Source organism: Herpailurus yagouaroundi, unplaced genomic scaffold, assembly GCF_014898765.1.
Source record: "Herpailurus yagouaroundi ecotype Mexico unplaced genomic scaffold, PumYag 203, whole genome shotgun sequence".
Taxonomy (NCBI): Eukaryota; Metazoa; Chordata; class Mammalia; order Carnivora; family Felidae; genus Herpailurus; species Herpailurus yagouaroundi.
The window spans coordinates 22,700,035-22,721,115 of record NW_024412434.1 but is presented as its reverse complement, the minus strand read 5'-3'; the positions used below and the strand labels follow the sequence as shown (position 1 = coordinate 22,721,115).

Sequence of the window (21,081 nt, the reverse complement as noted above, 5' to 3'; positions counted from 1 at the left end):
CCTTATTCTCATCCCGCACAGCGTAGAATGTGCAGTGATTCATTTGGAAAAGAAAAAAATAAATAAAACATAACCGCAGAACCCACCATCTGCTTTGTCAGGAGACACCTCCAAACAGAGGCCTCCAGGGGTCCCTCTGGCAGCTGTGTTCAGCCATCAGATAGCCCCCACATGGCCAGCCTGTCGTCCCACCCATTGTCCTTCAGGCATGGTTCTACAGGGATAGACACGGGATGGAAGGTTTTGAGGCTCATCACATAACTGAGTGGCATGAGGGACCAAGGAACTCTTGTCCCCTGTCCAGCTGGTACGGCACATCCTTTTCCTTCTGTGTTTCCTTCTGTGTACCTTGTGATCAGGAGACACTCTGCCCGGGCCTCTGGGACTGCTTGAGCTGCCTTCCCCACTGAGTGTCAGCATGATTCTAGACTTTTCTGTGATGCCGATGTGCCACATGCTTGCACCTAGAGTCTGGTGCAGCTGTTCTCCCTACCAGCCCGTTCCCTGTCACCTTCCCTGCCACTGAGAGGCAATGTGTCAGGGTTCCCAGGGGAGGAAGGGGGCCTCATAGCATGAGCCAGGCATTTGGAGGTCATTTTGGTGGCCATGTTCAGTGGGGCGTGGGTGACAGCGTAAAGAGGAGATTAGGATTTGGTCTGGTCAATCCTCCGTTCGTTCATTCATTCATTCATTCATTCATTCCACATGTGCCAGTACAGAGCTAAGGAGATAAGATACAACAGTAACTAAGACAGTCTTCATTTTGATGGGGGTCACATGGGGGGGGGGAGGTAACAATATACCATATAATTTCAGAAGTTGATGTGTGCTGTGAAGGCTATGAGAGGATGCTGTGGGGGTCAGTGGTGGAGGACGAGGGCTTGGGGGCTGGGAGGCCCCTCTGTGGACCGTGCACCGAGAGCCCGATGTCCCAGCACCATCTGCTCGTGGGGACAGCCGCACGGACAAGTGCCATCTCCTGTGATGTCCAGCCCACAGATGCTTCCCCCCTCTCCCCCCTCTGTTGGTTTAATAAATATAATCACTGAAACATCTGAGTGCAAAACTGTTCAGACTTCACCATTTAGAGTAAATGTGACGTCTTCACTCACCAGTCGTTTCCCGAGCGCCCTCCGAGCCCATGGTGTCCCCCGGAGGGATGGGGAGGAGGTCCTGCCCTCAGGAGCTCCAGTCTGGGGGTGGGTGCAGGGGTAGACACCTCTCAAAGGCAGGAGGGCCCAGGGGATCTTCCCGGGGCCGGAAGAGGCCCATCTGCATTTCAGGTCTGTTGGTACCCGGCGCTGCAAATGTCCACAGTCCGTAGAAATGAGGCGGCAGCAACTGGTTTTATTTTTAAATGTTAAACTGAAGTTTAGAGCCGGAGCAAGGATCTGTTGAACTAAGGCTTTTATCTCATCACGATTAATTATTTTCTTCCTTCTTTCTTATAATGGGTGATTCCTGATAAAACCCAGCATTTTCATCTTATAGTTAAGTGACGCTCCGTTGAGCACTTTATGAGTGCGGATATGCTATTTAATTTTTTATTTTTATTTTTATTTATTTATTTTTAGAACAGAAATTTATTTCTCACAGTTCTGGAGGCTGGAAGTCCATGATCAAGTTGCCAGCCGGTTCGGTTTCTGGCGAGGGCTCTCTTCTCAGCTTGCAGATGGCCTCCTTCTAGGGTCCACACGTGGCCAAGACAGAGGGCTGTCTTGTGTGTCCTCTCACGATGGCACTAATCCTACTGCATCAGGGCTCCGCCCTGATGCCCTCCAATTCACTATTTAAAATGCATATTTCACTAGTGATAAGTAGCCTACTAGGCTGGAAAGAAAACCAAGCTATTTAAAGTGGAAGAAATCTCTCCCTTGATTACTGTGAGTTTCTCCATCCAGACATTGTATCTCTTTGTTTATTTTATTATTTTTCAAATGTTTATTTTTGAGAGAGAGACACAGATAGAGAGAGTAGGGGAGGGGCAGGGAGAGGGAGACACACAATCCAAAGCAGGCTCCAGGCTCTGAGCTGTCAACGCAGAGCCTGATGTGGGGCTCGAGCCTACGAACTGTGATATCATGACCTGAGCTGAAGTTGGATGCTTAACCGACTGAGCCCCCCAGACACCCCTCCATCCAGACATTTTAAATACTTTCTGAATTGTCCTTGGAGGGTGTGTGTGTGTGTGGTAAAGTACACATAAAATTTACCATCTTAGCCATTTTTAAGTGTACAGCCCAGTGGCATGAAATACATCACATTGCTTCTCACTCATCACCTGCAAAGTCTTTCCGTCTTGAGCTCAAGACCTTGGAGTATGTTTGTACAGCTTCCTTTGCTAGTAGGCATGTTTTGTTTAGCCTAGGTACCAGGTATTTTATATGTTGTCTAATTTAATTGTCACCATAATCCTTTAAGGGGACTTTTTTTTAATTAACATTTTTATTTATTTTTTTTTAATTTTTTTTTCAACGTTTATTTATTTTTGGGACAGAGAGAGACAGAGCATGAACGGGGGAGGAGCAGAGAGAGAGGGAGACACAGAATCGGAAACAGGCTCCAGGCTCCGAGCCATCAGCCCAGAGCCCGACGAGGGGCTCGAACTCCAGGACCGCGAGATCGTGACCTGGCTGAAGTCGGACGCTTAACCGACTGCGCCACCCAGGCGCCCCACATTTTTATTTATTTTTGAGAGACAGAGACAGAGCGCCGGCAGGGGAGGGGCAGAGAGAGAGGGAGACACAGAATTGGAAGCAGACTCCAGGCTCTGAGCTGTCAGCACAGAGCCCGATGCGGGGCTCGAACCCACGAACCGCGAGATCATGACCTGAGCCGAAGTCGGACGCTCAACCGACTGAGCCACCCAGGCACCCCTATAAGGGGACATTATACACACTATTTTTATGATGAGAAAAGAGGCTGAGAGGGTTACCCTGCTGAAGGTTGGGATGGGAATTTGTACTCAGCTCCTCCAAAGACATGGCCTTCCCCCCCCGCCCCCCACTTGTTCCATGGTGATTTTCAGCTTGCAGTTTGGATTCTGGCATCTTGCCTCCCCGCAGTCACTGTCTTCAACACAGACAAGAGCACTGTTCACATTTTTCTCAGAATGCTCGGCATGTTTCTCTTGTGCTCAGATTTTCCTAATGGATAAACGTGAGCGCCAACACAACAGGCATCTGCAAAGACGGCTAAAAATTAAAACCATGCTTTCTTTTGGAAGACGATGTGGAACCGTATCCCTAAAATGTGACGACCATGTACCTCTGCTGAGAATAATTCCCCCTCTAAAAAGTCACGCGGTGGTTTTTTTAAGTAACGCGAGGCAGCAAATATCTTCCCCGTTACATGTATCTTTCTGCCCGTTGACGATGGCATCTGTGTCTTTCTTTTGTGACAACACGTGGAAGTATGACATAGGATTTCCTTCTTAGCCTCATCCTTGGCTGGGATGCGTGCGGTGGTAGGTGGTAGAAATGTTGATACTATGGAAGGTCCAGGGAAGATCCTCATGGTGCTGGTACCAGACTTGCTAATGTACAGGTGCCCTCGTTTTTTGGGGGTGGGGGGTCCAAGTCAGTTGCATAAAATCGTGCAAATGTTAGCCATCTTTTTTATTCTTGGAAGAAACAGTCTGTTAGAGAACATGGTTAGGAATTAGCAGTAAAGCATCCTCAGCTCCTTCCCCGTTATGAGGCTGTGGTGCTATATTAAGGCATATCACTCAGATGGTAACATCAAACATATGGTAGAAGAGGGAAAGAAACATGTGCTTTCTCTAGTTTGACATGCAAATAAGAGGGAAAACACTGCAAAGGCAGAAGCTGGCTTCTAATATTAGAGAGCAGGGGAAGGCCACCCAGCACCCCGACCGGGAGCCCCGTGACATCCCCTCCTCACCCCCCCACTACCACCCCTGCTGGCCGGTGCCTCCAGTGACCACAGGCAGCAGAATGATGGGGGGAGGTGGGTGGGGCTCCCGAGATCCTTGTGGTGAGAAACCCTCAGGGAATGGAAGGAGCCCCCTCCTCCTCTGTGTCCACCCCCCATCTCTGCCTCGCCTCCCCTTCTCCCTTTTCTGACACACACGGTAGGGCTTTCCTCATCCACTGACCCGAAGGTCAATGTGAAGGGCTGGGGATTGACAGAGGTCAAGGTCCCAGCTGATTTTTCAGTTTTTCCCATTTGCAGATCCGTAGTTTTCATCCTATGACCCTCCTCAAGTTGACTTTTAATGGCTCTGCGTTGCCATCTGGATAAAGTCCAACCTCCTGGCCTGGCTGTGCTCCATGCTCTAGCCCTCGTTCTTGGCTTCACCCCTGCGCCTCCACCATCCTTCCCCATCCCCACCCCCAGTGCTTTATAATCCAAGTCCTCCGTGCTGTTCTTGACGTGCAGTGCTCTTTGCTCCCCCCCACCCCGGCCCCCATTTTGCAAAGCCTCTTCTCGGCCCGGAGGACACTGTCTGCCTTATTCCCAGCCCAGCCCAGCTCACTTTGCTTGAGTAAAGCCTAGTGGTCCTTCATCTGTCTCATTCATTTCCACCAGGAAGTCTTTTCCAAGCCCCTGCAGCTGCTCAGGCTCCCCCCCCACCCCCGCTTGATCCCACAACCCCAAGTTGGCATGCCACTCACAGCATAGCCTGTCCACTCCAGTCTCCGTGTCCTCTGAGACAACCTAGGGGGTTTGCTCATAGCTCTGTCCTCAGATTCAGTGAATGTCTGCTGAAGGAATAGGCTTACCCTCTCTGGCACTGCCTGTGCAGACCTCCCTGCCCGTGCCTCATTTTCTATCATCAGATCCTCTTTTTTTTTTTTTTTTAATGTTTATTTGCTTTTGAGAGACAGAGCACGGGTGGGAGAGGGGCAGAGAGGGAGACACAGAATCTGAAGCAGGCTCCAGGCTCCGAACTGTCAGCACAGAGTCCGACGCGGGGTTCACACCCACAGACCGTGAGATCATGACCCGAGCCGAAGTCGGACACTCACCCGACTGAGCCCCCCAGGTGCCCCTGTATCATCAGATCCTTAAATGTGGTGGAAGTGTGGAAGGGGGAAGGTGAGACTGTACCTTCTCTCCACTGTGGTGGGGAAAGCCTCTCAGAGACACCTTCTCTGGCCACTGTTGTCTCCATCACTGTCTCTGTCTCCGCCAGTTGCCTCCCAGTGTTCAGTACAACAGGCGGTCTCACCTGTCTCGTTCTCTTCTGGGGTGGGGGCCTCATCCCTCAGTTTTTTCCTGTGACACACAGGTGTTCAGTATCTCGTGCCGAATGTGCACATTAATTCATCTGGTGGCAGTAAAGTACAGGACTCTCAGCGTCAGAAGGAAAAAAACAGCTCTCCCTTTATTTGCCTTACAAAGAGGGAGAAAAAGTTTCTCAAGAAGTAGGATCGAAATCAGAAAGGGCTTTGGGGGTTGGTCTATTCTGCTCACCCCGACTCCCAGGAAACCCCAGGAGAATGTGCTTCTCCATTTTTTCTAGGACACTCTCATGTGAAAACTTGCTTTAAAAGAGATCTAATGTTTATTTACTTTTTAATTAACATTTTGTTTTTCACTGTCCATCTGTTTATTATGTGTTTAGCTACATTGATTTGCATATTATTGCACTCATTACCAGATCCTTTAAGCCCTTAGGTGGTTCTCATTACAGTGCTCTGTGGGAAAGGATTATTATGTAACAATCCAATGACTCGTGGATATATATTCCTTAATTGGAGATTCTGTCTGCATCCCTGGTGTTCACCTGGAGACTTCCCTGCACCTGAAATTTTACATGAAAACTCCCTCGGTGGATGTGCCGGAATCATTGATGATTTCTGATAGCACTAGTCCCTCAAACTCTGTGACTTTAATGAGGGAAAAAAACTGTATTGGATGATAGAAACCGACAGATGTCCTTATTATTATTCCACAGAACAGCTCCTTCCTCTCACCAAGGAGAATCTGTGTTCCTAGACGCAGTAATTTCTGCTCCTAGAAAACTCTTCCCGTTCACTCTGCTTGGGAGTATGTTTTTCCTGATTTGGGATTTTGGTTGCTGTCAGCTTGCCTCCCCATCCGATTCAATTAGGCGAGGCTCTGTGTCAGTTACAGGTTTTGCCAGCAGGGGGCGGTAGAAAGTAAAATGATTTTATATCGGGCACACCTGGGAGCCTCTCCGTTCCCAGGCCCCCTCCCTGTAGAGATGGGCGTTGTGCTTTCTGTGTCACACGTGGCAACCCCACGTGCTAGCACAGCTTTCCACGTGTGAGTGCTTCGTGAAGGTGTGTTGTATCAACGGCATTGAACCTGGCTTGGGGAGCTTATTCTTTGCAAACCTATTGGACAGACCAGCTACAAGAGCTCAGCGGCAGTTGGTACTTTATTTTCTCTGTGGAAACCACGAGGATGTTAGTAATGGACGAACCTAAAGCATTTTTTTGTTGTTGTTGTTGTTAAGTGAGATAAAATCGGGCTATTTGCATCTGTCTGCAATTCGGTAAAAAGAAGATTGAGGGGCGCCTGGGTGGCTCGGTCGGTTAAGCGTCCGACTTCGGCTCAGGTCATGATCTCACGGTCCGTGGGTTCGAGCCCCGCGTCGGGCTCTGTGCTGACAGCTCAGAGCCTGGAGCCTGTTTCAGATTCTGTGTCTCCCTCTCTCTGTGACCCTCCCCCGTTCATGCTCTGTCTCTCTCTTTCTCAAAAATAAATAAACGTTAAAAAAATTAAAAAAAAAAAAAAAGAAGATTGAGCACACTTTTTACACATTCTCAGAGAATATTCCTGACCAAAGCTCTCCTGTGTTGCTCTGTGTTGCTCCTGAGTTTGCTGGGCGTGGCCTAGCTCTGTTTTTACTGCAGTGCTCCACAAATGGGATCTTTTTCGGTGTGGTGACATGAAAAAGATTGGAATTTCTCACTTAACTGTGTATTCTGGGTAAATTCTTTCTTTCAAGTTGATTTAAAAAAATTTTTTTTAATGTTTATTCGTTTTTTGAGGGACAGAGCATGAGTGGGGGAGGGGCAGAGAGAGAGGTTGACACAGAATGCGAAGCAGGCTCCAGGCTCTGAACTGACAGCACAGAGCCTGACGAGTGGCTGGAACTCACAAACCATGAGATCATGACCCGAGCCAAAGTCGAACTCTTAACTGACTGAGCCACCCAGACACCCCTCTTTCAAGTCGATTTTAAAGAATGCTTGCTTTATCAGGGTTGCCTGGCTGGCTCAGTCAGTAGATCATGTGACTCTTGACCTCTGGGTCATGAGTTCAAGCCCCACATTGTGGGTAGAGCTTACTTAAAAATAAAATAAATAAACAGAAGATAAAAAAAATAAAGACTATGCTATCAGTTATCATTGATATCCTTTGGCTTAAAATACAGTTTTCGTAAATTATTTTGACTTAATAATGAGTGAATATTGAAACGATAGAAACAGCTAAATCTATAGCTACAAAGTTGATTCTTTATAGACTGTGAAACTCGTCATGGAAGAGAGCTGTGTTGCGAGCACCTGAAAAAAAGGAAGCAGGAAAAACTTTGAGGCAGCAGTGAGTTTTCAGCAAAATTTTGACCTGGATGAAATTTCACGTGCCGGCAATGCTGTACCTGTCACCGTGTGTTGTAATTATTTATTGACCTATCAATGGACTAGGCTGTGATTTCCTTGAGGCATGGGCCGAGAGTCATTGAGTGCAGCCCTGACATGAGCTGGTGTGTAGTAAGTTTCAGTAGATGATTGTTGAATGAATTAGTGAATATCCTTGGAGGTGACATAGGAATCTCTCTCTCTCTCTCTCTCTCTCTCTCTCTCTCTCTCACACACACACACACACACACACACACACACAATGTCACACTTAAATGGATGGATGTTTGGTTGAGCAGTCATGCCCAAACGCTGTTGATCAGTGGACAGCAGGAACCTGAAAGGAAATTTCTAGGGATTTTCCCCAGGGCTGCCTCAGAACATATTTTTTCCAATAGCATACTTATTAAATTTACATATGGCCAGAGGCTAGATTCAAAAATAATTCTACCAGTAATAGATGACACAATAAATTAAATTTACCCTAATACTGGTCTCTTTTCTTTTCTTTTTTTTTTTTTGCATGTTTTGTATGCTTTTAATTGGATTTTCCACCCACTCTCTTTATTTTAGGGTTTCTAGTTATGATTGGGTCTTGACAATACAGAAGGATATAGAATGCTCTGTAGTCGTTTCCAGTGAGTATAGGGGAGTGTTCTATGAAGAAAATTTCAGAGTTTTTCCTAGTATATTTGAGGTTAAAAAAAAAAGAGTCAAAAGTAGTCTTGGAAGAGTGAGTTACGTAACTTTTCTTTCTTTCTCTTTTTCCCCCCAAATGACTGTAAAAACTAGGGTAACTTATTTATTCTCCTTGGCAAGCAACGCTTTCTTTTCATGTGGTCTGTGCAAGCCAGCCTTCTTTGGGTGTAAAAGTCTCCTGTCCCCCAGGCCTCTCCCCCATTGTCCCTTCCCCCAGAGCTGCCTGAGTAAAACAAACAGGACAGAGTTACCTCTTTGAATGTCTCAACAAAAATAAATGTCTCTTTTTTCCACTCGTGTGAGTCCCAAACATAAATGCAAGCCAGACCCAAGGATTATGCCAAGGGACTAAACCTTTAACACCAAAATTCAATTCCTTTCATGTCTGTGACAGATCAGATGACCCAACATCTCACAACGCCATCCAATTCAATATTTCCTTACCTAAAGCTTTTGCCTCATCACTGGAAACCTCCATGACCTTTCTCCTCAGAAACTGGCTCATCTTCATTCTTCTCCCGGGTTGTCGCTCCTGCCTCAGCATTTGGCTTGCCTTCACCTTTTCCTCAGAGCTCCTGGCGCTTCCCAGCCATCTGGGCTTTGGAAGTTTCCCCGTAGAATCTCAGTAACCTCAGACGTGGAGGCTCTCCGCCGATTCTGAAGGAGCACCAGGCCTTTTGTACTAAATTATATATTTTCCCTACTGGTTGTGCAAGCTCTGATTCCTATCTTCTGTAACTCTGCAGAGAAATCACTTTCTACATTATTTTTTCATAAGCCATTACAAGTTCCTATGAATTTCACGTTAATATTCCAAAAGGCTGTGTTCAGTGGATCTTTTCTTTATCTGTGACGAAAGTGGAAATAGGTGTCAGGTTGCTCACATAGCAGTTTCATATGTTAGGATTTGACTTCTTTTTTTTTTTTTATGTTTAGTTTTGAGAGAGAGAGAGAGAGAGAGAGCGAGTCAGGGAGGGGCAGAGAGAGAGGAGACACAGAATGTGAAGCAGGCGCCAGGCTCCGAGCCCGATGTGTGGCTTAAACTCATGAACTGTGAGATCATGACCTGGGCCGAAGTCAGAGGCCCAACAGACTGAGCCACCCCGGCGCCCAGGATTTGGTTTCTGATATGCAGAAATCTAAGTGGGATTGTTTGAAGGTTAGATAATTTCACAAATGGTTTAAATCCACTTCCTTCTTCTATAGAGCAGACTTTTAGCATCTCATCTTTATCATGTCTCTCAGATATCATCTTCTGTCTTGTTATTTTCACAAGTCTCGGTGGCTGAACACTTCCTTGAAGGGTATGGGGAGCAGTTAACACTTTCCCCACACTTTCTATTGGACAGGAGCAACCATTTACCCCCTACTGTTTTTAGCCAGGATCCATAATAATGACATATTTGTCATTACACTAACCCTATGGTTTTCAACTGGATTTCTAAAGCTAGATATGAACTATACTTCTATTTTTGTTCAAACTTAGGGAACAACTCAGAATAATGCAAACTTCTTCAGTTATTGGACCGTCTGTATCAATTGGGATGCCTTTGATTGTAACCAACAGAAAACAAAGCTGAAATTGACTCAAGCAACCAAGGAGGGAGATTGGTTGGTGTGTTTGACCCTCCAAAGACAGGATGGGTTACATTTGGTTTGATTCAGTAAAACAATACTTGAGATCAAGACCTTGGCTTCTGCCCCCCCTTTTTTTTTTGCTGTGCGGTCCACAGCTTCATTCTAGAGTTTCTTCTTTGCTCACAAGATGGCTGCCAGCAGCTCCTAGAACAGTTGTGTCCTTGCTCCAGGCCTGAGCCAGATGCCTCACACAGTCTTACTGCCAGAGGTAGAGGTGATTTTCCCCAAAGCACAAGCTGTGAGTCAGCAATGTGGACCCAGTGAAAATCAAGAACTTAATGAAGGAAGAGCTTCATGGCCAATGAGAGGCAACCTAGTGCCTGCCACAACCATGTGAAAATAGCCTATGGACAGTTCATCTAAAAATACTCCCTATGTTGTAAATAAGACTAAGGATATGTTACAGTTAATGTGTCCATTTTCATTATGAGGCTACCTGGCTTTATTTGAATTATTTTCATACTGTTTGAAGAATTTCTGTAATTCATCACACATGCTTAGTTTTTTGTTTTTTGTTTTTTTTTAAGTAGTTGAAACGTCATAAATAGCTTCTGTTGAGGATCTTCCTCTAAAATAGAAAATAAATGTAAGAAGAATGACTTACTATTCCTTTCTCTTCTGTTAAGTATTTTTATCCAGAAACTAGGTAAAACCTTGAATCTTTGTATGAAAGGTGATTTCTGAAGTAAAACAGTCTTTCTTTAAATTTTTTTATTTAAAAATAATTTTTTTAATGTTTATTTATTTTTGAGAGACAGAGAGAGCAGAGAGAGAGGGAGACACAGAATCTGAAGCAGGCTCCAGGCTCCGAGCTGTCAGCACAGAGCCCAATGTGGGGCTCGAACTCACAAACGGTGAGATCATGCCCTAAGCCAGAGTCAGACACTTAACTGACTGAGCCACCCAGGCACCCCTGAAGTAAAGCATTCTTGTAATTGATTTTAAAATAGTTTTTTCAAGGATGTTAAGATAGTAATTTCCTGAACTGTCAGTGAGACTTTTTAATATTCTTTCATTTTAATAGTTCATAGTTTCTCCCCAGCTGACTTGTGTAGCTTTCAAGAACCCTCTCTGACCACAATTATAGATAGAGTAGAAAAGTGAAAAAAATCTTGTTATATAACCAATACTGTCATGCTATTACAGAAATAGTCAAAGTTCTCTTTCTCTGGAAAAATTAACTTTTCTCAAAGAAATACGGAGAGATACATCCATGCTTTTGTTTCAAAGGCAATTCCTGTGGTAGAAAGAAGTCTGTTTAGGAATGAGTCATGGGTTGGAATCCAGAATGTGCCACATAAGTAACCCGCGCTGATTGCTAAATCCCTTGAAATGTGTTTCTTTTCTTGTAGCGTAAGGATAATAGGCCCCTCCCCAAGCATTTCAGTTATTTTTTTTTAACTTTCAACGTTTATTATTCATTTTTGAGAGACAGAGACAGAGTGTGAAGGGGAGAGGGGGACACGGAATCAGAGCAGCCTCCAGACTCCGAGTTGTCAGCACAAGGCCTGTTGTGGGGCTCGAACCCATGAACCATGAGATCATGACCTGAGCCAAAGTTGGATGCTTAACTGACTGAGCCACCCAGGCACCCCTCAGTTGTTCTAATAAGACATTGAAATGAGGGGTGATTAACCCAGTGTCCTGCACATAGAAAGCTCTACGTACATGGTAGTGATTAAAAAAAATATGAGACTACCAACATCCAACTGAATTGCAGAAATTATTCTACTGCTTTAAAGCTTTACAAATTCTCTGTCCTTTGTCATGTTGGATTCTTTTTCTTTAGAAACATAATAATTGCCTTCAAAATGTTCTGTATGCCAGGACTTAGTAGAGAAGCTGTCATTGTGAAGTTTATATACACAGTTCCATGTGTGAATGTATACAGAGAGGGGAAGAGGCTGGCTTTCATCTGGGGAAGGTTCTGTCCTGATCCCCGGCAAGAAGAACCCTGGCTCACGGGTCCCTTCCAGCCCCTGTGCCAGCCATGCCCTTCTCCTGGGTGAGGTGTCTGCAGGGAATACAGGCCCAGGGAGATAATTCCCACCCAGTACATGTGCCCTCCGCTCTGCCCCCAGAGACCCTCCCCATTCCATCACCTTGAAGGAATCGGAGAACCCCAAATTCAGACTGGGTAGGAGGTAGAACGTGTTTTACTTACTACCTTGTTGTCTTCATTTATCACTTCATTTCTACAACAACTGTTTATTCATAGAATATAAAGAAATGATATACCGGGACATATTGTCATAAGTAGCTGAGAGTTTATTGGACAGTCATCTCATTTTTCCATCTGTAAATGGAGGGCTGGCTACAACAAACTGGTTCCCAAATTTGACTAATCATCTGAATTGCCAGAGACTTTATTTATTTATTTATTTATTTATTTATTTATTTATTTTAAAAAATTTTTAGCATTTATTTATTTTTGAGGGAGAGAGGGTGAGCTGGGGAGGGGCAGAGAGAGAGGGAGACACAGAATCCGAAGCAGGCTCCAGGTTCTGAGCTGTCAGCACAGAGCCTGACGCGGGGCTCGAACTCACAAACCATGAGATCATGACCTGAGCTGAAGTCAGATGCTTACCCAACTGAGCCACCCAGGCATCCCAGAATTGTCAGAGACTTTAAAAAATATACATGATTCCCAGGTCCCACCCAGGTCCCTGGCAATGGTGTTTTAGTAGAATCTGGTATGAGGTGCAAATGTATGTTGTTGTTTTTTTCTCTGTTACTTGGGGGAGCTTGATGATCAGTTGATCTCTGCCACTGCACTAGACAGACTTTAGGGTTATTCTGTTTATTTATTCTCCACTTCAGAGATTATTTTCCAATATATGTGGAGATCAGGGGCCATGTGCTCATTGGGAGACGCTTTATTTATTTGGTATCTCTTAAGATCTGTGCTGTGCCGAGTTTGAACACACACTAATACAGAGAGGCAGCTGTGAGGTTTACTGCCTTGACTTTCAGTCTGTGTTTTTATTAGGTACCAAGTTTGAAAGACAGTTAAGAAGAAAAAGAACAGATAGTCTCTGAAAGGAAAGAGGCCAAACTGGTAAATGGTCCGAGGCTGTTTGCTGGGAGCCCATGGAAGGTTAGGCGGGTTTCTGAATTACCAGAAATTCCATGAAGTAACTCGAATATTCTCTATTCAAGGTGTTTGTGGTTGTCAAAGATAAAAAAGTCTTTCCAATATGTACAGTGTGTTTTCTGGAGACAACGGTCAATGACATTCCAATTCTGGAGATATAGGAAAACTGAAGAACAAAACCCCAGATAATGACAGATACGTTTTCTTTCTCACAACCCCCCTTTCCTTTAGAGAAAAAAACAAACAAACAAACAAACAAACCAAACAGCGGAAAGAATCATGAACTTGACATTTCACAAGACTCTAGTCTTCCCATCACTGCCTATTAAGAGTTTCTAGTTAGCCCCGATCCCCAAAGAAGTCTAGACATTTACACTGTTGTCAGATTGACGTTTTATACTTGCTCATGATGAAAGAGAAACGTACATATGAACTTTCCACTTGGGAAATTAAACATGGACTGGAGTAAAGTGAATTTCATGTTCAAAGTTACCCCGTCTGCAGGAGAGATAGGGTAGGTCTTCAAGCATGTTTTTTAAAGAGCTTTTTCACCCTGCTCAATTTAAAAATTTCTGCAACACAAAACACTCCATTTCCTTTCTTCAGAGCTGGGTCTTTTGCAAATTGCTTCTTCGTTCCTTTAGCATAAAACCCCCACTGTTGAACTTGGCACCAAAGCCCCTCAGGAGGTTCCCCAGTGTACCTTCATGGAGTGGTCTCCCCTGACCCCTACCCACCCGAGCACTCTTCTCTCCCAGTACAGCACACTACTCTTCTGTGTCTTTGCAAATGCTGTTCCCTGCCTCTGGTGGGCTCTTTTCCTTGTCTTCCTCTACGTGATAAACTTGCTGGCACCCAGAGCTCATGGAAGACGTGGAACCTGGCTGTGTTTCACCGCCTCCCCCACCCCCCCACCCTTGGCTGGCTTCCTGGCAGGACATGGGCCGTGATGTATCATGATGGTTTTAAGCACATCTGTCTTCCCACGCTGTATTGGGCGTTGCTTGGCTTTAGGGACTGTCTCATTAGTCTTTATTCCCCACTGCTTACTTAGCCCCATGTCTGGTTCTTGTAGGTACTCTCTCACTGTTTTATGAAGTCTAGGTCTGTGAGTTTTATGCGTGCTATCTGCAAATAAGGGATGCAGTGAGCTTGGGACAGGACCGTGGTGACAGCAGAAGTCGCACTTCTGCCCTCCCTTCCCCTTCTCCCCGCACACACTTCACCCTGCAGCACAGTGGTGGCTGTCATGCACAGTGCTCTGTCGTGACATCGCATGGCTGTCTTGTCAAGCAGAACTTCTCTGCATTTATTCATCATCAAACCATGTTAGATCTCCAAATGCTACCTCTACCGCCAGCCCCATTCCTCACCCCCCAAGAAAAAACGAGGGAGAGAGAGAAAAAAGGGAAAAGAGGAAAAGCTGCCAGATGGTTCTTCTAACTCCACCTCCTTACTGCAAGAGCCTAGAACTGTCCGTCTTCATTCCCGGAAGTAGAGCTCGCTTCCCCCTAAAGCTCCTGAAATCCACCAGCGCACGGCCACACGGGGCCTTTGGCTGCCTTCTGCTTTTGCATAGTGAGACTGGGAAATAATCCTGAGTCAGGATTGTGTGTGCTTTTCAGGAGGCACACGCTTTGCTCCTTCCTCCACACACGCCCTTTTTCTCTCTGTTTCTTTGCTCCTCAAATGTTCTTGGCACCCTTTCCCTAAGATAAATCATTCTGCTAGGTTCTCTGTGTACAGAGTGTATTACATGGTGCGGGCTGTTCCCGGCCTCTGGTGAAATAGCAGCTCCAAGGCTGTGGACCCAGCAGTGTGACTTGAGACTGGGCTTAAGGACAGTGGCCTCCAGACTGTATATATGTATGTATGTATGTGTATGTGTGTGCACGTGTCTGTGTGTGCATGCATGCACACGTGTGTGTATATGTGTCTGTGTTTTTATCTCCTCACCACCCTGCCTGTCCCTATTGTTACGTTGTTAGTTTCTTCCTGATTTTAACATAACTTAAAAAGACTCCAAAGAGGTCAAGGATTGAGGAAGAAGAAGTACATTAGCATCTTCGGGAATAACTTTCTGAGGGACAGCACTTCTCCTTGTATCTGAAAATATACTAATAGTCCTCTTCTAGGGAAGAAACTTTATTCTTTACTTCTGAATTCTTGATTGTACTGGTTTCCTGTCTCCTTCCCTTTTCCCCCCACTCTGCTCTGTTGTTTTCCTTCCTTCTTCATTTTTTAGTAGCAGAACCCTTGTAAAAAATAAATTCTTCTACAGAACCCCGAAACATAAGCAGGTAAGAAGTGTGGTATTTCACCAGAGTGAATTTGCAAGTTCAGTTTTATGACTTTATTACAGATCCTGGCAAGGAGGCTGCCGGTGAACATGTTGGGGGTCTCCACTGTGTGTTCACATCTGGTATCTCTTGCAGTTGGGTCTGTGCAGTTGTATTTCATTACAATTCCTAAAATATTTATTGAGAACCTGGGGGCTTTGGGGGAAACCGGATTGAGAAGCACCGGCCAAAAGTGACCTCAGTGGAGTCTAGCCAGTGGACAATATGCTCTGATGCTCAGAGAATAAATATCTCTAAACCTTGTTCTGCAAAAAGCAGAATCACCGAAGATGTACCCAGTAGCCTGTGTCCGACCTCAGCCTGGGCCAGTCCCCCCTGTTCTTTGGCTTGGAGACCATAGACACCACTGGGACACAGGAATTCGGCAACTGCCATCCTCCCCTTTCTGGCTACCTTTGTGTCATTGTCAGGGCTCTGACGGCTGGATTTCTCCTACCCCGTCGTCCCTCATGGCACAATTGCCTTCCTAATTCCCTTGCAAACTCAGGACTCGAGAGCTGGGTGATTAGCAACTGGTTTATTCACCGTAGTTAATTAGTATTATCATTCCTGAGAATTGCACATAGCCCTGGAGCTCACCCTGGCAAGTTTCTTGAGAACTGATTTCCCCATGGGTTATCATGATCTTTTATTAGCAGGACATAATAAAACTACAAACTCAGAACTGCCTCGGCGTTTAACATCCATCTCCCCTGAAACTGTAATTTGGAAAGATGATGTGTATATCACACACCTTTTAAAAAGTCGTCAACAAAGGGAAACACACTGTTCTTTCTAATCATGACCCCAGTCAGTAGCAGTTATGAAGAGGTCGCTCTTTTCGAGAAAGAGTATAGAGTTGCCCTTATGATACACACTAACAGAGATGATCTCTGTGTTTTTGAAATGTATATATTATACACAACCAACCACAAGCACCCTTATGAATTCCCAACATGTGAGTGCTTGAAAAAAGTAATGTTTTCCATTTGAATGCCCCTGATGATATGAAGGCCTGGGTCTGACCTGAACAGACCGTGTGGCAGCATTAATTACTGATGTGCAAAAACTATCTCTGAACGTGGGTGCTTTCCTAGAACAGCAAGGAATGCTTTAGGGTGCATGTTCAACCCTCTGAAGTCTGAAATGGACTGATGCTAGATGGTTTTCCAAAGAAGACTTTGCTCCTTTTCTATTCTTCTTCTTACTCTTTTCCACCCCATCTTTTTTTTTTTTTTTTAACATTTTGCTTCTCACTATATAAATAAGTGGCACACTATTCTAGCAGACTTAGGCAGATGCTCACCTGGCCCCAGATGCTTCATTATCTGGAGGGAGCATAGGCCACAGTCCCATGCCTCTTTGCCCTCACCCCTGGGTCTCTCTGTCAGTGTGAAGGCTGTGCCTGTGCCAGGATCAGGTGGCTAAACCTGTCAGTCGGAGCACCTGTTGGCTCAGCATGGTCTTGGGTTCAAGTCGTGAAACCCAGGGTGCTCACTGTGGGGATCAGCGCAGGGAAAAGCATGGGGATTTTATGGTCGGAAAGAAAAAGGAAATGATGTCTTTCCCCAGGATTCCAATGCACTGTTTTGGTCCCCTTTCCTTTTTGCTCACATAAATCCAAGTGTTCAGAGCTAGAAGCATCTGAGATGCTTCTTGAATTCCAGCCCAGGGTCTTCAGTCTGGGGTGCAAATTGTGTCTAATGAAGCCACAGGATGCGGTGCAGGCAGGCGGAGCCTGCTTATATGTCAGCAGTATTTCATACGGGCATGGCCTCTAAGTTCGCATTGTAATTATCTGCAGTGAACCCGGAACACCTTTGGATGCTGTATTTTCATATCAGTGGAGCTAGTAAATCAAAGTTACAAGGCCTCATCTCTGTTCCGAGACAGGCGAGCCTCTCGATGTTCTCCCGGATTCCAGGCATCTCTTCTCGTATTGAAACATCCAGAAAATATATATTACTTTGACCAAAGGTTACCAAAAAATCAGAAGAAAGAAAGGACAACATTCCCCTAAATGTCTTAGAGTTTCAAGGTCTGACTGAGAAATATTAGAAGCTGGTGTCGTAGTTGACCAGTTGACATCGGCTAATTTTTCATACTCTCTTCCTGAGGGGACTGAGTTGGCTACAGGTAGACTTGATCCTTTATCCTCAGGACACCTTACCTTTAAATCAGACCTGTTGTGAAGTAAGTGTATTCGGCCAAGACAGCTGCAAGTGGACACCTCAGCTGTGGCACTGCCAACCTCCCAAGTATCTCGTGGGGAATTCTTGTGCCGTGTTCCAGGGTTTTTGCAGCAAACTCAGTAATTTACCACTGGATCTCAACCTTTGCATCCGAATCGATTGAGAGGCTTAAAAAATCCTGATGCCCAGGCCCCATCCCATGCCGATTAAATCCTAATCTCCAGGGATGGACCTGGGAGTCAGTACGCTTTCAAACTCCTCAGGTAATTCAAACATACAGCCGATTTTGAGACCCACTGTAATTTCTCCTGGGTGGTCATAGGAGTAGGAATGAAGCATAAAGTTAAACCTTTTAATGATTTTGTGTGTGTGTGTGTGTGTGTGTGTGTGTGTGTGTGTGTGTGTGTGTGGTTTGTTTTGTTTTCCATTCAGGTATCCAGATTTTGATTATCTTTGGTCTGTAAGACTTTAGGAAGGCCAGAATTCGTTGTGCGTTCATTTATTCATTGTTTAGAACATTCAGTGAATGTTGGTATGTGTTTGGTTTTTCACACTGATTTGGACCCAACTTCTTTCTCTTTCATACTAAAGACCACCAGGCATCAGCTGGGTCTCCTGGAGCTCTTCTAGACATGAGCAAATTAATTAGCCATTTCTCACTTGGTGCATTGCATTGCAGAGGCTGACTATGGGAGGAGGGAAAAGGAGGTCTTTTCCATGTAAATGGCTTCCTACCTTAAGAAATTCTATTCCATGGCTAACTGATGAACTTACCCACACAGAAGAGCCTGTTGAAACAAGAGTTGTCATCCAGGCTTCTGTGCAGCAAGCACTATCCTAGAGAACCCTAAATATCAGTTTAGAGTCAAGCTTTGGGGGCTCCTATATACTTTGCTTCACTCTGCCTCATTATCATTTTATTTTATTTTATTTTATTTTTCACTTTTTATTTTTTATTAAATTTTGTTTCTCTCCACTATAAAAGCCATATATCTTAATTTTATACAATTTGAAAAATTAAAACAGGAAGAAAAAGAAACAATACTAATAGTTCTGCTTCACAGAATCACCATAAACATTGAACTTAGTTCCGTTATATTTTATTCCATTCTTTAAACACTTAAAAGATTTTTCTTCTTATATAATTATTATTATACTATTCATTCAGATTTATTATTTTTCAGTTTTGTCAAGTTAATATTATTTCTTGTTCAACATAATCTTAATAGCTATATGGGATGATATTGAGAGAGTATACTAGAATTTACTTCAAAATTTCCCTAACATTTGCCCAAACTCAAATGCAATCATTATCATTTTAAACTCATTGATTACTAGAGAGGCCCTCAGAGAGGATCCTGTTCGACAAGTTAATTTCTAGATGAGAAAACTGACACTCTGGGAAGTGACATCACCAGAATACGGTCCCATAGAGACAGAGCCAGTTAAGGTAGTGCCCTGACCCCCACCCCAGGGCACCGTTACAGGCGCTAGCCTTGCCTCCCAAGGCTGTCAGGGAATGCTGGCCAGGCCCCCACCCTGTGTATTCTACATGGTGCGAAGGATGCCGGAGATGCCTTTTTTGAAAACGTGGTCAGCTGCACACAAGGATTTTAATTGTTGTTTGTTTGTTTTTAAGAATTCAAAGCAAAACTTATTTCACAATGAGAGAGTATCACATGTGGTACTTACTCCTTAAAAACAACAACAATAAAACTGCCTTGCATTCTTAAGATGTAGTTGATATACTTACCCATCTTTGCTCTTTAGTCTCCCATTGATTACAGCTCCATCTGCTGGTGGCAAAGAGATGATTTGAAGCTTTGGATTTTGAATTCTGGTCTTTCCTGTGGCCGCCCATATTCTCAACAGACAAGATCTCACCGTATATGTAATATGATACATACATGTGTATACATAGCATATTTTACCTCTACACATAGATATGTATGTGTAAACAGATAAAAAATGAGACCATATGTTTTAAATTTTTTTTAATGTTTGTTTTTGAGAGAGAGGGAGACAGTGTGAGCAGGGCAGGGGCAGAGAGAGAGGGAGACACAGAATCTGAATCAGCCTTCAGGCTCTGAGCTGTCAGCACAGAGCCCGACACAGGGCTCGAACTCACGAGCCATGAGATCGCAACCTGAGCTGAAGTCAGACACTGAACCGACTGGGCCACCCAGGCGCCCCGAGACCATATACTTTAATGTTCATTTAACAAATGAGGAAATCAAGAGAAAGTATTTAATGGCTTGTCTGAAATCTTGCAGTTAAATGTGTCAGAGCTGAGATACAATCTAATGTCTTGGTTTCTTGAGCAGTTAGACTAATTAGTATGTATTTCTTTGTGTCCGGCATTTTGGATATATTTTGGTGAACCAGGTGTTAATGATTTTGATCAAGAACTTTTGAAAAAGCACCTCTTTGTGAAAGTCTGGCAGCGTAGCGGTCTTGGAGCGTTTTTCTACTTGTGTTCAGTGAGAGAATCAAGCTCAAATGCCCCAAGGAGTTCATGGTATGTTCTGAATTAACTTTCTCTCCTATGCAGCTAGAATGGTACCTTCCTCCGGAGAAGTGAGAAAATGGTCCCTCGAATCCTTTTTCTCTGTTCTTTGGTTCAGATGAAGAATCCTGGCACAGAAAAACTACAAGGTGAAAATCCCCTACTACCTTAGCACACTTTCTGAGGTTATTAGTAGCTGGTTGATGTGTATCCTTTTAGACATTTTTTCTGCACATAAAACCATTTAAATGTGGATACACATATACATACAGACAGATGGATGCAATGCAGTACAGCAACAAAGTGATCAAAGAACTGGGCTGGTCCAGAAGAGAGAGGATCCATCCTGCATGAGGTGAGGAATAGCAAAGGGTCCTCATTGGATGATGTAGAACGAATCCCGTCTAGGAGGATGCATCGGTTGGTGAGAAGATACGAAAGGGAATGAGCCCACTATGTGGCCAGAGACGGTGTACGTAGGTATGTGAGAGCTGCCCGAGGCCAGTAAAGTTTTGGTGCAATGGTGGAGATGGGAGGGCAGGTAAGGACCGAGCAACATGGGACGTCGTAAGTTGTGTCTAGTCATTTGGACTTCATCCTGCGCTATGAGGAGCTATGGAAGGATTTCAAGCTGAGAGGTTTAATCACTTTTATTTTGTGGGCTGATGGTTCAGGAGACAGCCTGGAGAATGGTTAGCAAGAGCAAGGGAGGGAGAGAGAACAATTAAGTGGTTATAAACTGGGAGCGATCATCTGCAAAATAAGAAAAATAATGCCTACTTTGTGGAATTGTGAGAATGAAATGAAGTACCATCTGTGAATGTGCCTGGTAAGTTATAAAAAGGGAAGGTATTCTTTTTTAATGCCATCTGGCAAATATTTCAACTCTACCACTTTCCCTTGTGACTGACAGTATCCTGATTTTCTCAGCATTATTTCCTGTGCTGCTTATAACTGGAGGGGGTGGGGGTGAGGGTGGAGATAATCTGACCTAGGAAAGGAGGAAATGATTTTCTTTATTTCCTGAAAGCATTGT

The 21,081-nt window shown here is 44.5% G+C and overlaps 1 protein-coding gene and 1 long non-coding RNA gene across 4 annotated transcripts in view; one reads left to right on the top strand and one right to left on the bottom strand.

The window, feature by feature from the left end:
- Positions 1–21,081, top strand: part of CAMK1D (calcium/calmodulin dependent protein kinase ID) — a 440,028-nt gene that overhangs the window by 242,540 nt on the left and 176,407 nt on the right. The gene's annotated exons all lie outside the window — the stretch shown is intronic.
- On the bottom strand, positions 5,242–9,253 carry LOC121014814 (uncharacterized). Its single transcript, XR_005783439.1, has 2 exons — positions 8,721–9,253; positions 5,242–5,293 (listed from the first exon to the last, which is right to left on the bottom strand). It is a non-coding gene; the product is annotated as an uncharacterized LOC121014814 (long non-coding RNA).